This window comes from Elephas maximus, chromosome 4 (assembly GCF_024166365.1).
Source record: "Elephas maximus indicus isolate mEleMax1 chromosome 4, mEleMax1 primary haplotype, whole genome shotgun sequence".
NCBI lineage: Eukaryota > Metazoa > Chordata > Mammalia > Proboscidea > Elephantidae > Elephas > Elephas maximus.
The window spans coordinates 72,977,891-72,996,338 of NC_064822.1; positions in this window are offsets into that span (position 1 = coordinate 72,977,891).

The window sequence follows — 18,448 nt, forward strand, 5'->3', positions numbered from 1 at the left end:
AACAACATTGCTTACATTAAACTGGAAATCACCTGGCTTTTGGGGCTCCTCTTGAAAGTGAACCAACAGGCAAAGTAGGAAATTACTGTACTAACTGGGGTAATTGGTACTGTTTAAAGGTAAACTAGATTGCTGTTACGTAAATGACATAAGGAGAAGTATGCCTGACAAATACTTCTGGGCTCTGGGTGTGACTTTTAGTATTCCCATATCTTGTGATGAAAATTAATGGACAACATACAGGATTGTTAATAGCACATGCCCTTCATGATCCCTGTTACCAGGTAAGGAAACATAACCAGTTGAAGGCGATGGCAATATATAATGGGAAGTTATAAATACTAGCTATTATTACCAAGTGACTAATTACAAAAACAAGGATATTATGTAAATTATTTTTCTTTTTTCCTTTCTCCAATTGAATTAATATATAACCTAAGATATGCTAATAAATGGGAGTGCTTGATGGAAGGACAAGCTGTTGATCTTTCTTAGGTGATCCATGCACACCAATCAGCTACTATGCCCATTCTTCAGCCCCACCATGGTGGTAGGGATGGTGGCCCATGTTAGTAGCCTGGCTGGCTGGTGCCTGGGTGGGCAGTGAGGACTTTGTCCTCTAAGAATTTGGGGTTGCACAGATTGCACAGTTAGATTGATCTGATGGTGTCCTGAGAAATCGTTGTAAAGCATTGCAATGCAGTGTTTAGGTCCTCTGCAGAAGTGGTTTCTCTTCTTCTGGCTGGCAGAGATTGAAAGTGCTAGAGCACCATTTTTTTTCTTTTTGTTGAAATCTGACAGACCACTGACTGACTGACTGCAGAGATAACAGAATTAGAAATACACACTTTACAGAAATAGCTTGAAAAGTCACTAAATAATAGTCCACTTCAGCCTTCATTAACCACAGCAATGCCTGAGTGGGAGAATCAGATATTTTCTATTCTTTTTCCCCCTCGGAGTACAACGAAATCTCCTTCCAAGCACTAACAGGGCATGGGCTGTGGAACAGGGTCCTCAGTGTTCATGCAAGTTTTGGAGGGCAGTCGTTGCAAGAATAGGGAAGGTTGGTGAACAGATGGACTACTACAGCCCTCAATGAGTAAAAAGCAAAGCAAAGCAAAACAAAACAAAACAAAAATTGCAATGCCTGAGGAAGGGAAAGAATCTGAGTTTCAGAGTAACCACATTACAATCTTCAAGCATCCAAGTTTCAACAAAAAATATACAAGGCATTCAAATAAACGGGAAAGGATGGCACGATTGACAGAACAAAACGAAGAGACCCAAATCATCCCTATGGAAGTCCAGATAATGCACAGATTAAACCCGTTGCTGTCAAGCCGATTCTGAATCATAGTGACCCTATAGGACAGAGTAGAACTACCCCATAGGGTTTCCAAGGACAGCTGGTGAATTCAAACTGCTGACCTTTTGGTCAGCAGCCATAGCTCTTAACCACTTGCCATCAGGGCTCTATAATGGAGAAATTAGAAGACTTAAAAAAAACTATTTTAAATATGTTCAAAGAACTAAAGGAAAACACAGTACCAGTCTATTTCAGATGACTAATGCCTAGGATATCGATCCTTATGTGTTCTACTTTGTTTTTGATCACTTCCAATTTTCCTAGATTCATGTAAATCCTATCACTATGATGTTAGTGAGATCTACAAGATTAGATTTTGTCTTGAGCCAATCTCTTTTGAGATATAAAAGAGAGAAGCAAGCAGAAAGATAGGGGGAACTCACACCCCCAAGAAAGCAGCTCTGGGAGCAGAGCATGTCCTTTGGACCAGGTTTCCTGCACAGAGAAGCTCCTAGTCCAGGGGAAGATTGATGCCAAGGACCTTCCTACAGAACCAACAGAGGAAGCCTTCACCTGAAGCTGATGCCCTGAATTTGGACTTCTACGCTACTAGACTGTGAAAGAATAAATTTCTGTTTGTTAAAGTCATCCACTTGTGGTATTTCTGTTACAGCAGCACTAGATGACTAAGACAGCAAGGAAAAGAAATAAAGATACGCAAGTCAGGAAGGAGGAAGTAAAACATCTCTTTTCACAGATGACATGATGCTATATATAGAGAAAACCATAAAGATTCCACAAGAAGGTATTAGAGCAAATAGATGGATTCGGCAAAGTGGCAGGTTACAAGAGCAAAACACAAATATCAGTTGGATTTCTGCACATTAGCAATGAGCATTCTGAAAGAAAATTAAGGAAACAATTCAATTTACAAAAGCATCTAAAATAATAAAATGCCTAGGAATAAACTTAACCAGGAAGGTGAAAGACTTGTACTCTGAAAACTAGATAACATTACTAAAAGTAATGACAGAAAACCTAAAAAAAAAGGAAGGATATTGTATATTCATGGATTGGAAAACTTAATATTGTTAAGATGTTAATATAACTCAAAGTGATACATATATGGATTATATATGTGTATATAATGCAAATCTATGAACATTCCTAGAGCCTTCTTTGCAGAAATGGAAAAGCCAATCCTCAACTTTATATACAATTGCAAGGGGTTCCGAATAGCCAAAGCAATCTTGAAAAGAACAAAGTAGGATTCACAGTTCCCAACTTCAGAATGTACTAAAACCCTGCAGTAATCAAAACAGACTGGTGCTGGTACAGTGATAGACACATAGACCAATGGAATAGAATCAAGAGTTCAGAAATAAACCATACATCAATTACTTTTCCACAACAATGCTAAGTCCATCCAATGGGGAAAGTCACTTCAATAAATGGTGCTGGCACAATTGGATCTCCACATGCAAAAGAATGAAGTTGGATCCACACATCACAGTATTTACAAAAATTAACTCAAAATGGATCATGACCTAAACATGTTTTTACTGTGGCTGTAGGAAGGATATTTGCATCATGTTAGGTAAAAGCACTCTTTTGCTATTGTTTTTATTTAAAAGTTAAACATGGTATTAAAGTGGTGTATAAGAATGCCAAGTTGACTAGGGGTGGATTTTTGTGGCGTGTACTCTGTCACCGTGGTTAATATGGATTAATGTTTCTATTCTGAAGGACAATGGTGAGGAGAAATTCCCCCCAGTGGACAGATTTCGAGTGGTACATTTATTTGTCTACTTTGATTCTGAGAAAATGAAATTGAAGCAGCAGCATTACTTCCTGAAGATCATTATAGTCAGATGCAGTGACTGAGATGCAGAGGTGCTCAGCAGGTTGTAACTTGTCCTCCCTCTACTTCACTTCACATACAGTCCTTCTTTATGGCCATTAAATAACAACAACTCCAAGTCTAGCACTTGGTTCTGAACCCATACCAGGGATAGCTACATATGAGGCAAGGGCTTTCCTTCCCTGGCTGGACACGCTTAGCTTCTCAGATTGACTGCTTCACTCACCCTTCAGTTACCCCTCATGGGCTTTACTTTCCAAGTACCTCCAATAATTTTATAAGTTCTAATTCTTATAGTAAATCTGCTATCCTATAATACTTATTAGTGATTCTCCTACCTTGACTGAACCCTGAATGATGCTCTTTTCTCACTGGAAGGAAATATGATTGTGTACAGGCAAAAACTATTATGGTGAACTACAGGCACTTTCATTAGAAAGTACTATGGGTTGGCAAACTCTCATTAACATCGGCAAGCCTGAAATTTTATAGTCATAAAGACAGATTCAAATTACCACTCTCGTGCTTATGTTATCTTGCTTTGGAAACTGAGTGTTCTTTATTTTAAATTAGGAATATCTATCATGTATTAGGAGCCCTGGTGATGCAGTGGTTAAGAACTCATCAGCTAACCAAAAGGTCAGCAGTTGGAATCCACCAGCCCCTCCTTGGAAACCCTACACTGTCCTATAGTATCGCTATGAGTAGGGCCTAGCATATAGTATATTAGTTTTCTTTGTTCCTTCCCTTTCCTAAAACTATTTATTCATTGGTATATATATACCCTCCCCACCCCCTGAGGTATTTTTTAGGCATGCTGTGCTAATTTTTTTTGTACCAACATGTAGAAAAGGATTGGCACAGCAGTGCTTGTGAGGGTGCCTAGCAGGGGGAGGGCTCCACCAGCAAATAAGTGTAAAAGGTGCATAAAAACAAGGTACATATAAAAAAATACATATACATATTTTGTGTTGTTGTTGTTAGGTGCCATGGAGTGGATTCCAACTCATAGCGACTGTATGTATTATAGAACAAAACACTGCCTATCCTGCTCCATCCTCTTGATTATTGTTATACTTAAGCCCATTGTTGCAGCCACTGTGTCAATCCACCTCGTTGAGGGTCTTCCCATTTTTCACTGACCCCCTACTTTACCAAGGATGATGTCCTTCTCCAGGGACTGATCCCTCCTGATAACATGCCCAAAGTATGTGAAATGTAGCCTTGCCATCCTTGCTTCTGAGGAGCATTCTGATTGTACTTCTTCCAAGACAGATTTGTTCATTTTTTTGGAAGTCCATAGTATATTCAATATTCTTAGGTAACACCACAATTCAAAGGCAAATATATATATTCTCTTTTATATCCTGAAAATTCTTTTTCCCTAGTTCATTCTTTTCTTAGAATAAAATATTAATTTGGGTCTTACAGATTAGACCTTCCTTACTGCTGTGCCAAGGTACATCAATGAACCTGTTACCCAACTGGGGTCCGTGCCCTGGAGCAGTCGAGCCAATGAAACGTACTCCAAGACAGAGAGAGAGAGAAAGTTTATTAGGAGGTGACACAGGCTGTCCTTTATGGAGTTCCCCCAAAAGCAATTTTTACATCAGAGCTTATATATTATTTTTGTAAGAATTACCTAATGTTCTTAAGCACATAGCCCTCAGGTGGTCGTATACATCACAAAACGACTACAAGAAACTCTTCATTAAACTAAAGATATGCATCTCGGACATTTGGACTCTAATCCGTATGTTTGTAACAGGCTGAAAAAAACTTAAGAATCTCTCGGCTAGTAGAGCTGCCCTGCTTCAGTTCACGTCAACTGAGATAAGGAGCAAGAAAGAAAGTTACAGATCAAAAGCACCAGGCGGCCTTCCTAGCTGCTGTCTTGCAAGCTGAAGGCCATTTCTCAAGAACAAAGAAAAGAAGAGAGACCAAGGCCACAGGAGCCGTGAGGGCTCCGCACATCTTTGGAAAGAGACCAGTGCAGCTGGTGCAATAAAAATGGTTATAGATCACTTAGAGCATCATTATGGCATTAGTTGTGTCAAGCTCTCAATCACCCATTTTGAAAAAGAGAAAACATGTTGCAAGGTATTAGGGTCAAAAGCCTCAGTGCATTATTGTACCTTGGCATAGCATATACACTGACCCTCTCAGTTCTCAGTTCGTGCTGGATCGGGGACAGGTGGAACCCACAGAATAGTTACTTTATTCTCCCCAGGCCAGGAGCAGTCTCTCATTTACCACAGTGTTCCACTCAAATGCAGTATTGTCAAATTTTAATATACATAATGACAGAAAATATTTAAATTTTACAAAGGGGAATTAGGGAGGCTGCTTTTTGGAAATAGTTTAACTTTCCAAAAGTGATTTTATCAAACAGACTGCATGAGGACTAGGATATGCAAATTAGGTACAGGATGCTTAGATGCCATTTTGACACTCTTATTGAGGTCATTTTGGTTATGTGGACATATGGACTCTGCCATTTTTCATCAGATATTTTATGCTTTATCCAACTATTCTATATCCTATATTCTTCAGCTCAATAAATAGCAATTAAGCAAGAACACTGCTTAACATATGTGAAAGAAAAAAACTGGAAAGGCTGCTGCTTTAAGAAGTTTCTGCCATCACAGGAGTACCTACCACTTACATATTTTAGTGCAGTGCTGTTACTTACTAGCGATTGTAGAAGTGTTATAATTTTTGTTGATGGTTTAACATTTAATTGTTTGGGGAAGGGTCTATTTATCCTTTTATTTGCTGACATTATTCATTAAAATGATCATTTTTCAATTAATCTTTTGCAAATTAATATTTACATATCATTTTAAAAATCTACTAGTGCTATTAAGTCTTATAATAAAAATATCAGCCCACTGTCTCTCCCTCTTTACTATATACTTCTCTCCAAAAGCACCAACTTACAATTTTTAAGCATTTTTCCCTGTTTTTTGGCTTCATATTTCTAAACGACATGCACATATTATTATCTCTGTATTCACTCATTTACTTATTAAATTACTATATGGTAGATTAATATTCATTGCACTTATGCTTCTTCTGCACTCCCTAGTCCTCCAAGCTATCCCTCCCTTCATTCTGCCAATATAACTCAATCATTACTAATTATAAATTCAATATTCAGTGTTTACGTTATTCACCCAAAAACAAACAAACAAACAAACACACTGCCATGAAGTCAACTCAGGGCGACCGTATAGGACAAAGTAGAATTGCCCCATGGAGTTTCCAAGGCTGTAATCTTTACAGAAGCAGACTGCCACATCTTTCTCCCTTGGAGCAGCTGGTGGGTTTGATCTGCTAACCTTTCTGTAAGCAGCTTAGTGCTTAATGACTATGCCACTGGTGCTCCCGTAAATATTACAGCCTAGGAAACACTATGGGGCAGTTGTACTTTGTGTTATAGAGACACTATAAGTCTGAGTCGACTTGGGGACACACAACATAACAGAAATACCATAAGTGGGTGAATTTAACAAATGACATTTATTTTCTTACAATTTATCCATCTGTGCTTCCTTGTTTCTGTGCTTAATCTGCTCTTTTTGTCTCAAAAGTGGTTGGTTTAAAACACAACCTACACTGATAAAGCTTAATGAACATAACAAAGAAAAACTGTATAGTATTTCCAAATTGGATTGTATCTGCTGGTATAGGGGCTAGTATTCTGACACATATTTTGGGGAGTCACAATTCAATCCATAACACGTACACTCAAACATCCTCTAAAGATAGGTTTTCACATGGTTCAATGTATTCGATTATCCAGTATTTCCATTATTTTTCTCTGGAGATATCCCTCATGAAGACTCCTGTCCTGTTCCAACCTGTTCTTTTCCTTTATATTCATCCTGTCTGTTACACTGGGATCTCTTTCCTGGAACCCACTTTCTTCTTTTTGGTTTATGCCCTTATTTTTGTAGCTGGCATCTGTAAGATTCCTGTGAAATTGTATGTTGTTGTTGTTAGTTGCCATTGAGTCAATTCCAAGCCATGGCAACCCCATGTGTGCAGAGTAGAACTGTTCCATAAGGTTTTCAAGGCTGTGACCTTTCAGAAGTGGATCACCAGGCCTGTCTTCCGAGGGCTTCTGGGGGGGTTCAAATCACCAACCTTTTGGCTAGTAGTTGAGAGCTTAACCATTTATGCCACCTAGGGATCCATGAAATCATATATGAAAGGTAAAGTTTTTGAGCTTTTATGTTTCTAAGAATGTCTCTATTCTAGCCTCACATTTGATTGATAGCTTAGCTATAAGATTAAATGTTGAGAAGCATTTTCACTAAGAATTTCAAAGGTATAGCTCCAAATTTTCCTCTAGCTTCCAATATTGTAACTGAGAAGTTTAATATTATTTTTATTTTTGATCCTGTGTACGTAACCTGTTATTCTCCCTCCCCTACCCCCATAAACTTTTAGGCTCTTTCCTCTCTTCTCAAGATCCTGAAATTTCAAGGTAAAAGGCCTCAGTGCATGTCTTCTCTTATGATTTGTACTGAACTATTAGTGAACCCACTGAATTTGAGATTTATATCTTTCATTTCTGGGAAATTGTCTTCCTGTATACACGTTTTTAAAAATTGTTTTGTTGTGGTAAAAATATATATAATGAAACTTTTGCCTGTTCAATTTTTTACGTATACAATTCAGTGACATTGCTTATGTTCATTATGTTGTGTAACTATCGTCACTACATGTTTTTAGATTATTCCATCACCCTTAACACAAACTCCAAAACCAAACCCATCAAGTCGATTCTGACTCATAGAGAACCTATAGGACAGAGTAGAACTGCCCCATAGAGTTTCCAAGGAGTGCCTGGTGGATTTGAACTGCTGACCTTTTGGTTAGTAGGCATAGCTCTTAACCACTATGCCACCTGGGTTTCCATAACACAAACTCAGTGCCCTCTAAACAAAGACTTCCTCTTTCCCTCTTGCTTCCATCCCAGGTTAACTACTAATACACCTTGGTCTTTATACATCTGCCTATTTTATATAAGTGGGGTCATCCTGTATTTGCCCTTTTGTGACTGACTTACTTTACTTGGCTTAATGTTTTCAAGATTCATCCATACTATCACATGTATCAGGACTTCATTTTTCTTTATGTTAGAGTAATATTTCATTGCATGTATATACCACATTTTTTTATACATTTTTCTGTTGATAGACATTTAAGTTGTTTCCATCTTTTGGCTATTGTGAACAGCAATGAACACTGGTGTACTGCATTCACATTCCTGCTTACAACAGTTTGGGGCATATACCTAGGACTGGGATTGCTAGGTATTATGGTAGTTCCATGTTTACTTTTTGAGGAAATGCTACACTGTATTCCACAGGAGCTGCACCACCAGCAATGGATGAGGGTTCCAATTTCTTCACATCCTTGCCAATACTTGTTACTTTTTTTTTTTTTTTTAACCATAGCCATTCTGCTGGAGGTAGAGTGGTATCTCATCATGGTTTTGATTTGCATCTCCCTGGTGATGCACTGGTTAAGAGATCGGCTGCTAACCAAAAGGTCAGCAGTTCGAATCCACCAGCTGCTTCTTGTAAACCCTATGGGGCAGTTTGACTCTGTCCTTACAGGGTCACTGAGTCGGAATCGACTCACTGGCAATGGGTTTGGTTTTTTTGGATATGACTAATGAAGCAGTCCTGGTGCCTCAGTGGTTAAAAAGCTCAGCTGCTAACTGAAAGGTTAGAGGTTCAAACCTACCAGCTGCTCCATGGGAGAAAGATGTGTCAGTCTGCTTAAGTAAGGATTTATAGCCTTGAAAACCCTACGGGGCAGCTCTACCCTGTCCTTACGGGGTTACTATGAGTAGGAATTAACTCACTGGCAATGGGTTTGTTTTTTATTGACTAATGACATCAAGCATCTTTTCATCTGCTTGTTGGCCATTTGTATATCCTCTTTAATGAAGTATCTATACAATTTCCTTGCCCATTTTTTTTTATTGTTCTTTAAGTGAAAGTTTACAATTCAAGTCAGTCTCTCATACAAAAATTTATATACACCTTGCTATATACACCTAATTGCTCTCCCCCTAATGAGACAGCACACTCCTTCCCTCCATTCTCTCTTTTCGTGTCCATTCGGCCAGCTTCTGACCCTCTCTGCCCTCTCATCTCCCTTCCAGACAGGAGATGCCAACATAGTCTCACGTGTCTACTTGATCCAAAAAGCTCATTCTTCACCAGCATCTTTTTCTATTCCATTGTCCAGTCCAATCCCTGTCTGAAGAATTTGCTCTGGGAACGGTCCCTGTCTTGGGCTACCAGAAGATCTGGGGACCATGACCTCTGGGGTCCTTCTAGTCTCAGTCAGATCATTAAGCCTGGTATTTTTATGTGAATTTGGGGTCTGCATCCCACTGCTCTCCTGCTCCCTCAGGGGTTCTCGGTTGTGTTCCCTGTCAGGGCAATCATCGGTTGTAGCCAGGCACCATCTAGTTCTTCTGGACTCAGACTGATGTAGTCTCTGGTTTATGTGGCCCTTTCTGTCTCTTGAGCTCATAATTACCTTGTGTCTTTGGTGTTCTTCATTCTCCTTTGCTCCAGATGGGTTGAGACCAATTGATTCTCTGCCCATTCTTGATTGAATTGTCTTTTTGTTGTTAAGTTGTAGGCATTCTTTGCAGCAGTTGGGTGGAGTGTTCTGTATAAGTCAATGAGGTCAAGTTGGTTGATTGTAGCAATTAGGTCTTCCGTGTCTCTATTGAGCTTCTTACTGGATGTCCTGTCCTTCTCCGAAAGTGGTGTGTTGAAGTCTCCTACTATAATTGTGGAGGTGTCTATCTCACTTTTCAGTTCTGTTAAAGCTTGTTTTATGTATCTTGCAGCCCTGTCACTGGGTGCATAAATATTTAATATGGCTATATCTTCCTGGTCAATTGTCCCTTTTATCGTTATGTAGTGTCCTTCTTTATCCTTTGTGGTGGATTTAACTTTAAAGTCTATTTTGTCAGAAATTAATATTGCTACTCCTGCTCTTTTTTGCTTATTGTTTGCTTGATATTTTTTTTTCCATCCTTTGAGTTTTAGTTTGTTTGTGTCTCTAAGTCTAAGGTGTGTCTCTTGTAGGCAGCATATAGACGGATCGTGTTTCTTTATCCAGTCTGAGAGACTCTCTGTCTCTTTATTGGTGCATTTAGTCCATTTACATTCAGCGTAGTTATAGATAAGCATGTGTTTAGTGCTGTTGTTTTGATGCCTTTTTATGTGTGTTGTTGACAATTTAATTTTTCCACTTACTTTTTTGTGTTGAGACTTTTTCTTTGTAAATTGTGTGTTCCTCATTTTCATAGTATTTGACTTTATGTTTGCTGAGTCGTTATGTTTTTCTTGGTTTTTATTTTGAGTTATGGAGTTGTTATACCTCTTTGTGGTTACCTTTTTACCCCTATTTTTCTAAGTAAAAAGGCATTCTTAATATATTAAACTGTTATCAGATATATAGTTTCCAAAATTTCCCCCATTTTGGTCATCTCATGCTGCCATAACAGAAATACCACAAGTAGATGTCTTTAACAAAGAGAAATTTATTTTCTCACAGTCTAGTAGGTTACAAGTCAAAATTCAGGGTGTTGGCTCCAGGGGAAGGCTTTCTGTCTCCATTGGCTCCAGAGGAAGGTCCTTGTCCTCAGTCTTTCCCTGGTTGAGGAGCTTCTCAGGCGCAGGGAGCCCATGTCCAAAGGATGTGCTCTGCTCCTGGTCCTGCTGTCTTGGTGTTACGAGGTCCCCAACTCTCTGCTTGCTTGCTTCCCTTTCATCTCTTGAGAGATAAAATGTAGTGCAGGCCACACACCAGGGAAACTCCCTCTACCTTGGATCAGGGAGGCTACCTGAGTGAGGGTGGTGTTACAATCCCACCCTAATCCGCTCAGCATAAAATTACAATCACAAAATGGAGGACAACCACACAGTACTAGGAATCATGGCCTAACCAAGCTGATACACACTTTTTCGGGGGGGGGGGGACATAATTCAATTCCTGACACCCCCCAATCTGTATGTTGTGTCTTCACTTTGTTGATAAAATCCTTTGATGTATGAAAATTTTTAATTTTGATGAAGTCCAATTTATACATTTTGTCTTTTCCTGCTTGTGATTATGGTGTCATAGCTAAGAATTCATTGTTAAAAAATAGGTCCCAAAGCATTACCCCTATGTTTTCTTCTAAGAGGTTTATGGTTTTAGCTTTTGCATTTAGGTCCTTGATCCATTCTGAGTTGATTTTAGTGTATGGTCCAGCTTTATTCTTTTGTATGTGGAAATCCACTTGCCCCAGCATCATTTACTAAAGAAACTACCCTTTTGCCATTGAATGAACTTAGCTGTATTGTTGAAAATCAGTAGACCATAGGTATATGGGTTGATTTCTGAACTCTTGTTTCTATTCCACTGGTCTATGTGTCTATCGTTATACCAGTACCAGGATGTTTTGATTATTGTAGGCTTTTGAGTACATTTTGAAGTTGGGAAGTGTGTGTCCTCCTACTATGTTCTTTTCAAGATTGCTTTGGCTATTCGGGGCCCCTTGCAATTGTATATAAAATTGAGGATTCGCTTTTCCATTTCTGCAAAGAAGGCTCTTGGAATTTTCATAGAGTTTGCATTATATACATATAATACAAATTAATTTGTATATTTTATACATCTATTAATATAATATAATAGAAATTATAATAATTTATATATAATAATATATTATATATATAAACTCTTCCAATTCATGAACACAGAACGCCCTTCCATTTATTAGGTGTTCTTTAATTACTTTTAGTAATGTTTTCTAGTTTTCAGTGTACAAGTCTTTCACTGGTTAAGTTTATTCTTTTTAGATTCCTTTTATTCTTTGAGATGCTATTAGAAATGGAATTGCTTCCTTAATTTTCTTTCAGAATGCTCATTGCTAATATATAGACATCTGACTGGTATTTGTGTTTTGCTTTTGCAACCTGCCACTTTGCTGAATCCATGTATTTGCTCTAATAGCTTTCTTGTGGAATCTTTGTGGTTTTCTGTATATAGCATCATGTCATCTGTGAAAAGAGATGGTTTTACTTCCTCTTTCCTGATTTGGATATCTTTTATTTTTTTTGTCTTGCCTAATTGCTCAGGCTAGGACTTCCAGTACAGTGCTGAATAGCTGGTGAGATCAGGCAACTTTGTCTTCTTCCTGATCTTAGGGGGAAAGCTCTCAGTCTCACTATGATGTTAGCTGTGGACTTTTCATAAATGTTCTTTATCATATTGAGGAATTTCCCTTCTATTCTTAGGTTGTTGAGTGTCTTCATCATGAAAGGGTGTTGGATTTTGTCAAATGGCTTTTCTGTATCGAGTTGATTATGTGGTTCTTTTCCTTTGTTCTGTTAATATGTTGTATTGTATTGATTGATTTTCTAAATTGAGCCAGCCTTGCATTCCTGGGATAAAGCCCACTTGGTCATGATGTATAATCCTTTTAATATGCTTTTGGATTCAGTTTCCCAGTATTTTGTTGAGGAATTTTGCATTTATGTTTGTAAGGGATATTGGTCTGTAGTTTTATTTTTTTGTGGTATCTTTTTCTGGTTTTGATGTCAGGGTTATGCTAGTCTCATAGAATGAATTATGAAGTGTTCCCTCCTTTTCTAATTTTGGAAAAGTTTAAGAAAAATTGGAGTCGCTTCCTCTATAAATGTTTGGTGGAAGTGCCCAGTGAAGTCATCTCATCCTGAACTTTTTCTTTTTTGGGAGGTTTTTGACTACTGATTTAGTCACTTCAATTGTTATGTGTCTATTCAGATCTTCTATTTTTTCTTGAGTCCGTGTAGGAAGTTTATGTGTTTCTAGGAACTTGTCCATTTCCTCTAAGTTATCTAATGCTAGCATACAATTGTTTATAGTACTCTCTTATCATCCTTGCTATTTCTGTAGTGACTGCTTTAATGTCCCCACTTTCATTTCTAATGTTTGATATATGCATTTTCTCTTTGTCTTTGTCAGTTTGATGAAAGGTCTGTTGACTTTATTGATCTTTGGGGAAAAAAAACAACTTCTGGTTTTGTTGAATCTCTGTATTGTTTTTCTATTTTCTATTTCATTTATCTCTGTTCTGATCTTTGTTATTTCCTTCCTTCTGGTAGCTTGGGGTTTAGTTTCTTCTTTTTCTAGTTCCTTGAGTTGTAAAGTCAGGTTATTGATTTGAGACTTTCTTCTTTTTTAATGTAGTTGTTTATCACTATAAAGTTCTCTCTGAGCTCCGCTTTCACTGCACCCTATAAGTTTTGATATGTTGTTTTTCTTTTCATTTAACTCTAATTATTTTCCCATTTCTCTTTTGATTTCTTCCTTGATCTATTCATTGTTTAATATTTTTACGGGTCTTGATAATTTCCTCCTTTTTGTTGGATCTTTTCTTTCTGTTTTGAACTATTACTTGATTGTTGGAGCTCCTGGATTGATTCTGCATCTTAAAATTTTTTTTTCTATTTTCCACTCTTCGTTTTTCTTGAAGTTGTCAACTTTATATTCCAAATATGCTTTATTTTTATTTTAATGGCAATATTTATAATTTCAAAGACCTTGCTCTTGTTGTTTTTTAAAATAGCATTTTATTGTCATTTCCATGAATACAATATCAAAGTAATACATTTTTTTTAAAGTTATCCACTTTATTTCATCCTTCTAATTTATATTTGACCAGCATATTACCTGAATCTATACCTACATCATTGTTTAAAATGTTGACAAGAACTGTGCTGAAGGTAGAGCCATGTACATACCAATAAAGACTTTCATTCTGTTTGACTGGTAGCAAAATATACAAGATGACTGAATTTATCTTGCAGATGTGGATGTATTCTATCGATGATTCAGCATTATTTGCATGAGTGGTAAAATAAAAATAATTCATAAATTATTATACACTTACCCCAATAAATATATTTTTCATTTCAGCAAGATCACAAAATGTGTTGCTAAAATCAGTATTTTCACATAATTTTAGTTTTCTATAGGTCTTTATAGGTCACTGTAGTGTACCTAAATATCTCTTTTGTTCACTATCAATTTTGATTAACCTCACTCTGCAGTATCACTTGGAATTTTAGATAAAATTTTTAAGGCATATTTAGACTAAAAATTGAACAGAGATCTTTTAAATGCCATGTTCAGGCATTGTAATGAGGTTCATATGTTATTCTTATCTCTGGAAATATTATAAAATAATTTTAATTTCATCATATGAATCACTGTCACACTGAGATTTTCAGAATTTCTTAAAACAGTATTTAGATCCATACAGAGTTTCTTACATTCTTTCAATATTTTCATTCTGGATTATTAAAAAAAAAAAAAAAAGGCAATATGTTTCACTGTCCTAATAATTACCTGTGTGATTTTTAGTGCGCAAATTACGTTTCATGATCAGTAACTGACTCTTCATTTAATAGAGAATACGAGGTTGCAGGGATTTTAAGTGATTTGTTGCACTGAGGATTTGATGGGGTTACTTTTCTTCCTCATTCCCGTTTTGATTGGTGACTAATTTTCCATTAAATAAAAATGTTTTAAAAAATTTTTCAGTGATGCCATGTTTTTTCACTAATGGAATGGATGCTGAATCAGTTTGCTGATAGTTTTTTATTATTTGAAAAAATGGGGTGCCTATTCTAAGTGGGCCATATTGGTCCCATGTTCCATGAAGTACATCACAAATGCAGTACATATCAGCCCCATACCCCAGGAAGTGCATCATGCTTCCTGGCTACACTTGAGCCATAAAGTATCAGGAAGGCAAGCACTTAATAAAATATGTCATCAGGGAGGTGACTAATACAAGCAGCCCGTATCTATCCCATGTTTCATGAAGCACTTCACACACGCAGTATATATTTGTACCATGTTCCATGAAGTACATCACACATGCTGGACATATTGGTTCCATGGCCCAGGAAGTGAATCACAAACTGTTTTCACCCCCAAAATAACTCATTTATTTAAAAATTTCCAGATGCTGATAATTGTACTTTCTCAGTAACACAAAGGAGATAGTAAACATACTTGCAAGCCTTATCTTGCTGTACAGAAGCTAAAAAAAAAGAAGTTTCACACAATCACTTCTCCAGGAAGCATCCCCTCATACAAATGGCTCTCAACACTCAAACGTGGCACAGACCAACTTCCTTGTTCTTTAGGCAGCTGCACCAGTATTTGCCACAATGCCAGAACACACTAAAGAGGCTTAAATGCCTGCCAATAAGCCTCCAGGGGCAGAAAACGTAGCAGGAACATATATGTGTCAGTGGCCATATAAGGGTTAAAAATGTTATTGTTTCAAAACATACCAAACTTGAACATATTTTTATCAGAAAAGCAAATTAAGCATAAAAAATAAAATTATTTTACTTCTTTGTTCTTTTAAAACTTGTTTTTCTTCTAAATCACTCATTATATCTAAAAGGCAAAATAAAAATTGTAATTAATATCAAACTCTGAAATCAAAATTATTTAAATACAACTGAACAATGTCTTTACAATTTAATACTACAAAGCATTGCCATTAAAATAAAACTATTCAAAATTTTAGAAGTCAGTGTCATTTTGTTGCCAACTTAAAAGACTGAGCATCATGTTTCATGTTACATAAATATCTACGCATATGGTATACTAATTTATTTAATATTTCGAAATGTTTTCCAGCATCCATAAACAAATGTTGGAAATAATGCAATACTTTCTAATTACCTATAGCACCACAAACTTAGATGTACAAGAAAATGGAAGCATCACATTATTGGCAAGTAACTTTGTTATCCAAGAATCTATTGAAACTGTGCTAATCGAGAGGATGGATCTAGTAGTCTTTTGTCTTACATAAGACTTCTCGCTGCTGAAATCTTTACATACTCTGAAACTATGTGTGTCTCAACCCACAAACCTTCATCTCATTGTGATAAACACGTTGCTGTCGATTCTGACTCATAGCGACCCTATATGGAAGCGTAGGGGTTTCCAAGAAGTGGCTGGTGGATTTGAACTGCTGACCTTTTGGTTAGCAGCCGTAGCTCTTAACCACGGCACCACTAGGGCTCATCATTCTGACAGCTGACTTTTATTTTTAGGTCACAGAACAAAAAATACAGAGAAAACAGTCCCCTAAGGGCTTGGATATTAGGAGAGATCTAATTCACACAGTTGTGGTCGCTGGCAAGTCCAAAAATCCATGGGTCTGCAATGGTAGATCAATTTCCAGCCAATGCACCTCACATGTAGCCACACCCATTTGTTAGTGAAGATTTCTATGTTGCTATGATGCTGAACAGGTTTCAGCGGAACTTCCATAGTAAGACTAGGAAGAAAGGCCTGATGATCTACTTCTGCAAATCAGTCATGAAAACCCTATGGATTACAATGGTCCAATCCACAACCAATCATGGGGATGGTGTAGGACTGGGCAACATTTCGTTCCATTGTGCACTGAGTGGACATGAATTGGGGGCCATCGTATCCACAGTTAACAACAACATTGAGCTATTACTATAAACCCAGCATTATTTAAAGTGTTTTACTGGAATTTAATCTTCATAAAAATCTTTCAAAACAGGGACTATTTTTATCATCATTTAAGAAAAGTGATCAATCAGTAAATTAATGCTGAATTATTTCCTCCTTGCCACTAAAAAAAAAAAAATTGAGAGTATTATAAAAATGGTTCCTTTTTATTTGCTTATAGAAGACATAAAGGAGAAACCTAATGGCCTCTCTTATTCCATTCCCATTTCTCTTATTACTATAGAGTGGAACTTTTAATATTGATATTAGTATTCACAATTACTGAACATCTATTTTATAATTTATTAAGCATCTAAGTACTAAATTGGAAACCCCGGTGGTATAGTGGTTAAGTGCTATAGCTGCTAACCCAAAGGTTGGCAGTTCGAATCCACCAGGTGCCCCCTGGAAACTCTATGGGGTAGTTCTATTCTGTCCTATGGGGTCGCTATGAGTCGGAATCGACTCGACAGCAATGTGAAAGTACTAAATTAACTACAGTAAAGAATTATAATTGAGCAGTGTGATGGTTAATGTTATGTGTAACTTGGCTAGCCCATGATTCTCAGTGGTTTGGCAGACATTAGACTAATTGCTCTTCCATAAGGTAATACAATGTAATCCATCTCCAAGACGAGATCTGATATAACGTAATTGCCTCCATGATGAGATCTGCTATGAGCAGTAGATGAGTTGAAAGCAGAGTTTTCTTGAAGGTGTGGCCTGTCTCCAGTATATAAGTGATGTTCCAGCAAGGCTCACTCTCCCTCAGGATTCTGCACTGGACTGATCATCATCTGGCCTACAGTTCTTGGGACATGAGCCAGCAGCCTGATGCCTGACCCACAGATTTTGGGATTGCTGGCTCCCCTAATCCCATAAGCCAGCAGTCTGTCACCTACCTGCTGATTTTGGGTTCGTCAGCTTCTGCAATCACGTGAGTCAGGAGAAGCCTCCAGCCTGACGCTCGACCCACAGATTTCTGGACTTGCCAGCCTCCACAACTGCGTGAGCCATTTCCTTCAATTAAATCTCTCTCTCTATATTTATATATACACGTTTCACTAGTTTTGCTCTTCATGAGAACCCAGCCTGAGACAAGTGCCTCTATATAAGTTAAGGTGTCCCTGGGTGACCCAAATGGTTAAGCACTGGACTACTAACTCAAAGGCTGGCAGTTCAAAACCACCCAGAGGCACCCCAGAAGACAGGCCTGGCAATCTGCTTCTGAAAGGTCACAGCTTCGAAAACCCTATGGAGCAGTTTTACTCTGCATACATGGGCTGGCCATGGGTTGGAATCCACTTGATGGCAACTAACAACAATAGATATACTTCATTAAGCACCAACGCACTATGTTCTGTGCTCAGCACTTTACAAACTTTAGCAATGGAGCAATGCAAATCTAATTGTGTCATTTCCTGACCTAAAACCTTTTAAGTGATTCCTCATTTCCCCTCAGGTTGAAGTCCAGCTTTTAGAGCAGAAATTTACTAAATTTGGCCTTATGCTAGAGATTATCTATCCTGGAAAGGTTTTTCTGATTTCACAAGTGTGGATTAGGTGATTCTCCTAAAAGCCACCCTGTATTTTTCAAGTAAGTTAAAAGGCCCAAGTTATAAAACTAAGTATTAACCACTATGCATTAATGTCTTGGCACGTATAAAAGTTTCTTTTTACTTTTCTGTCTCCTC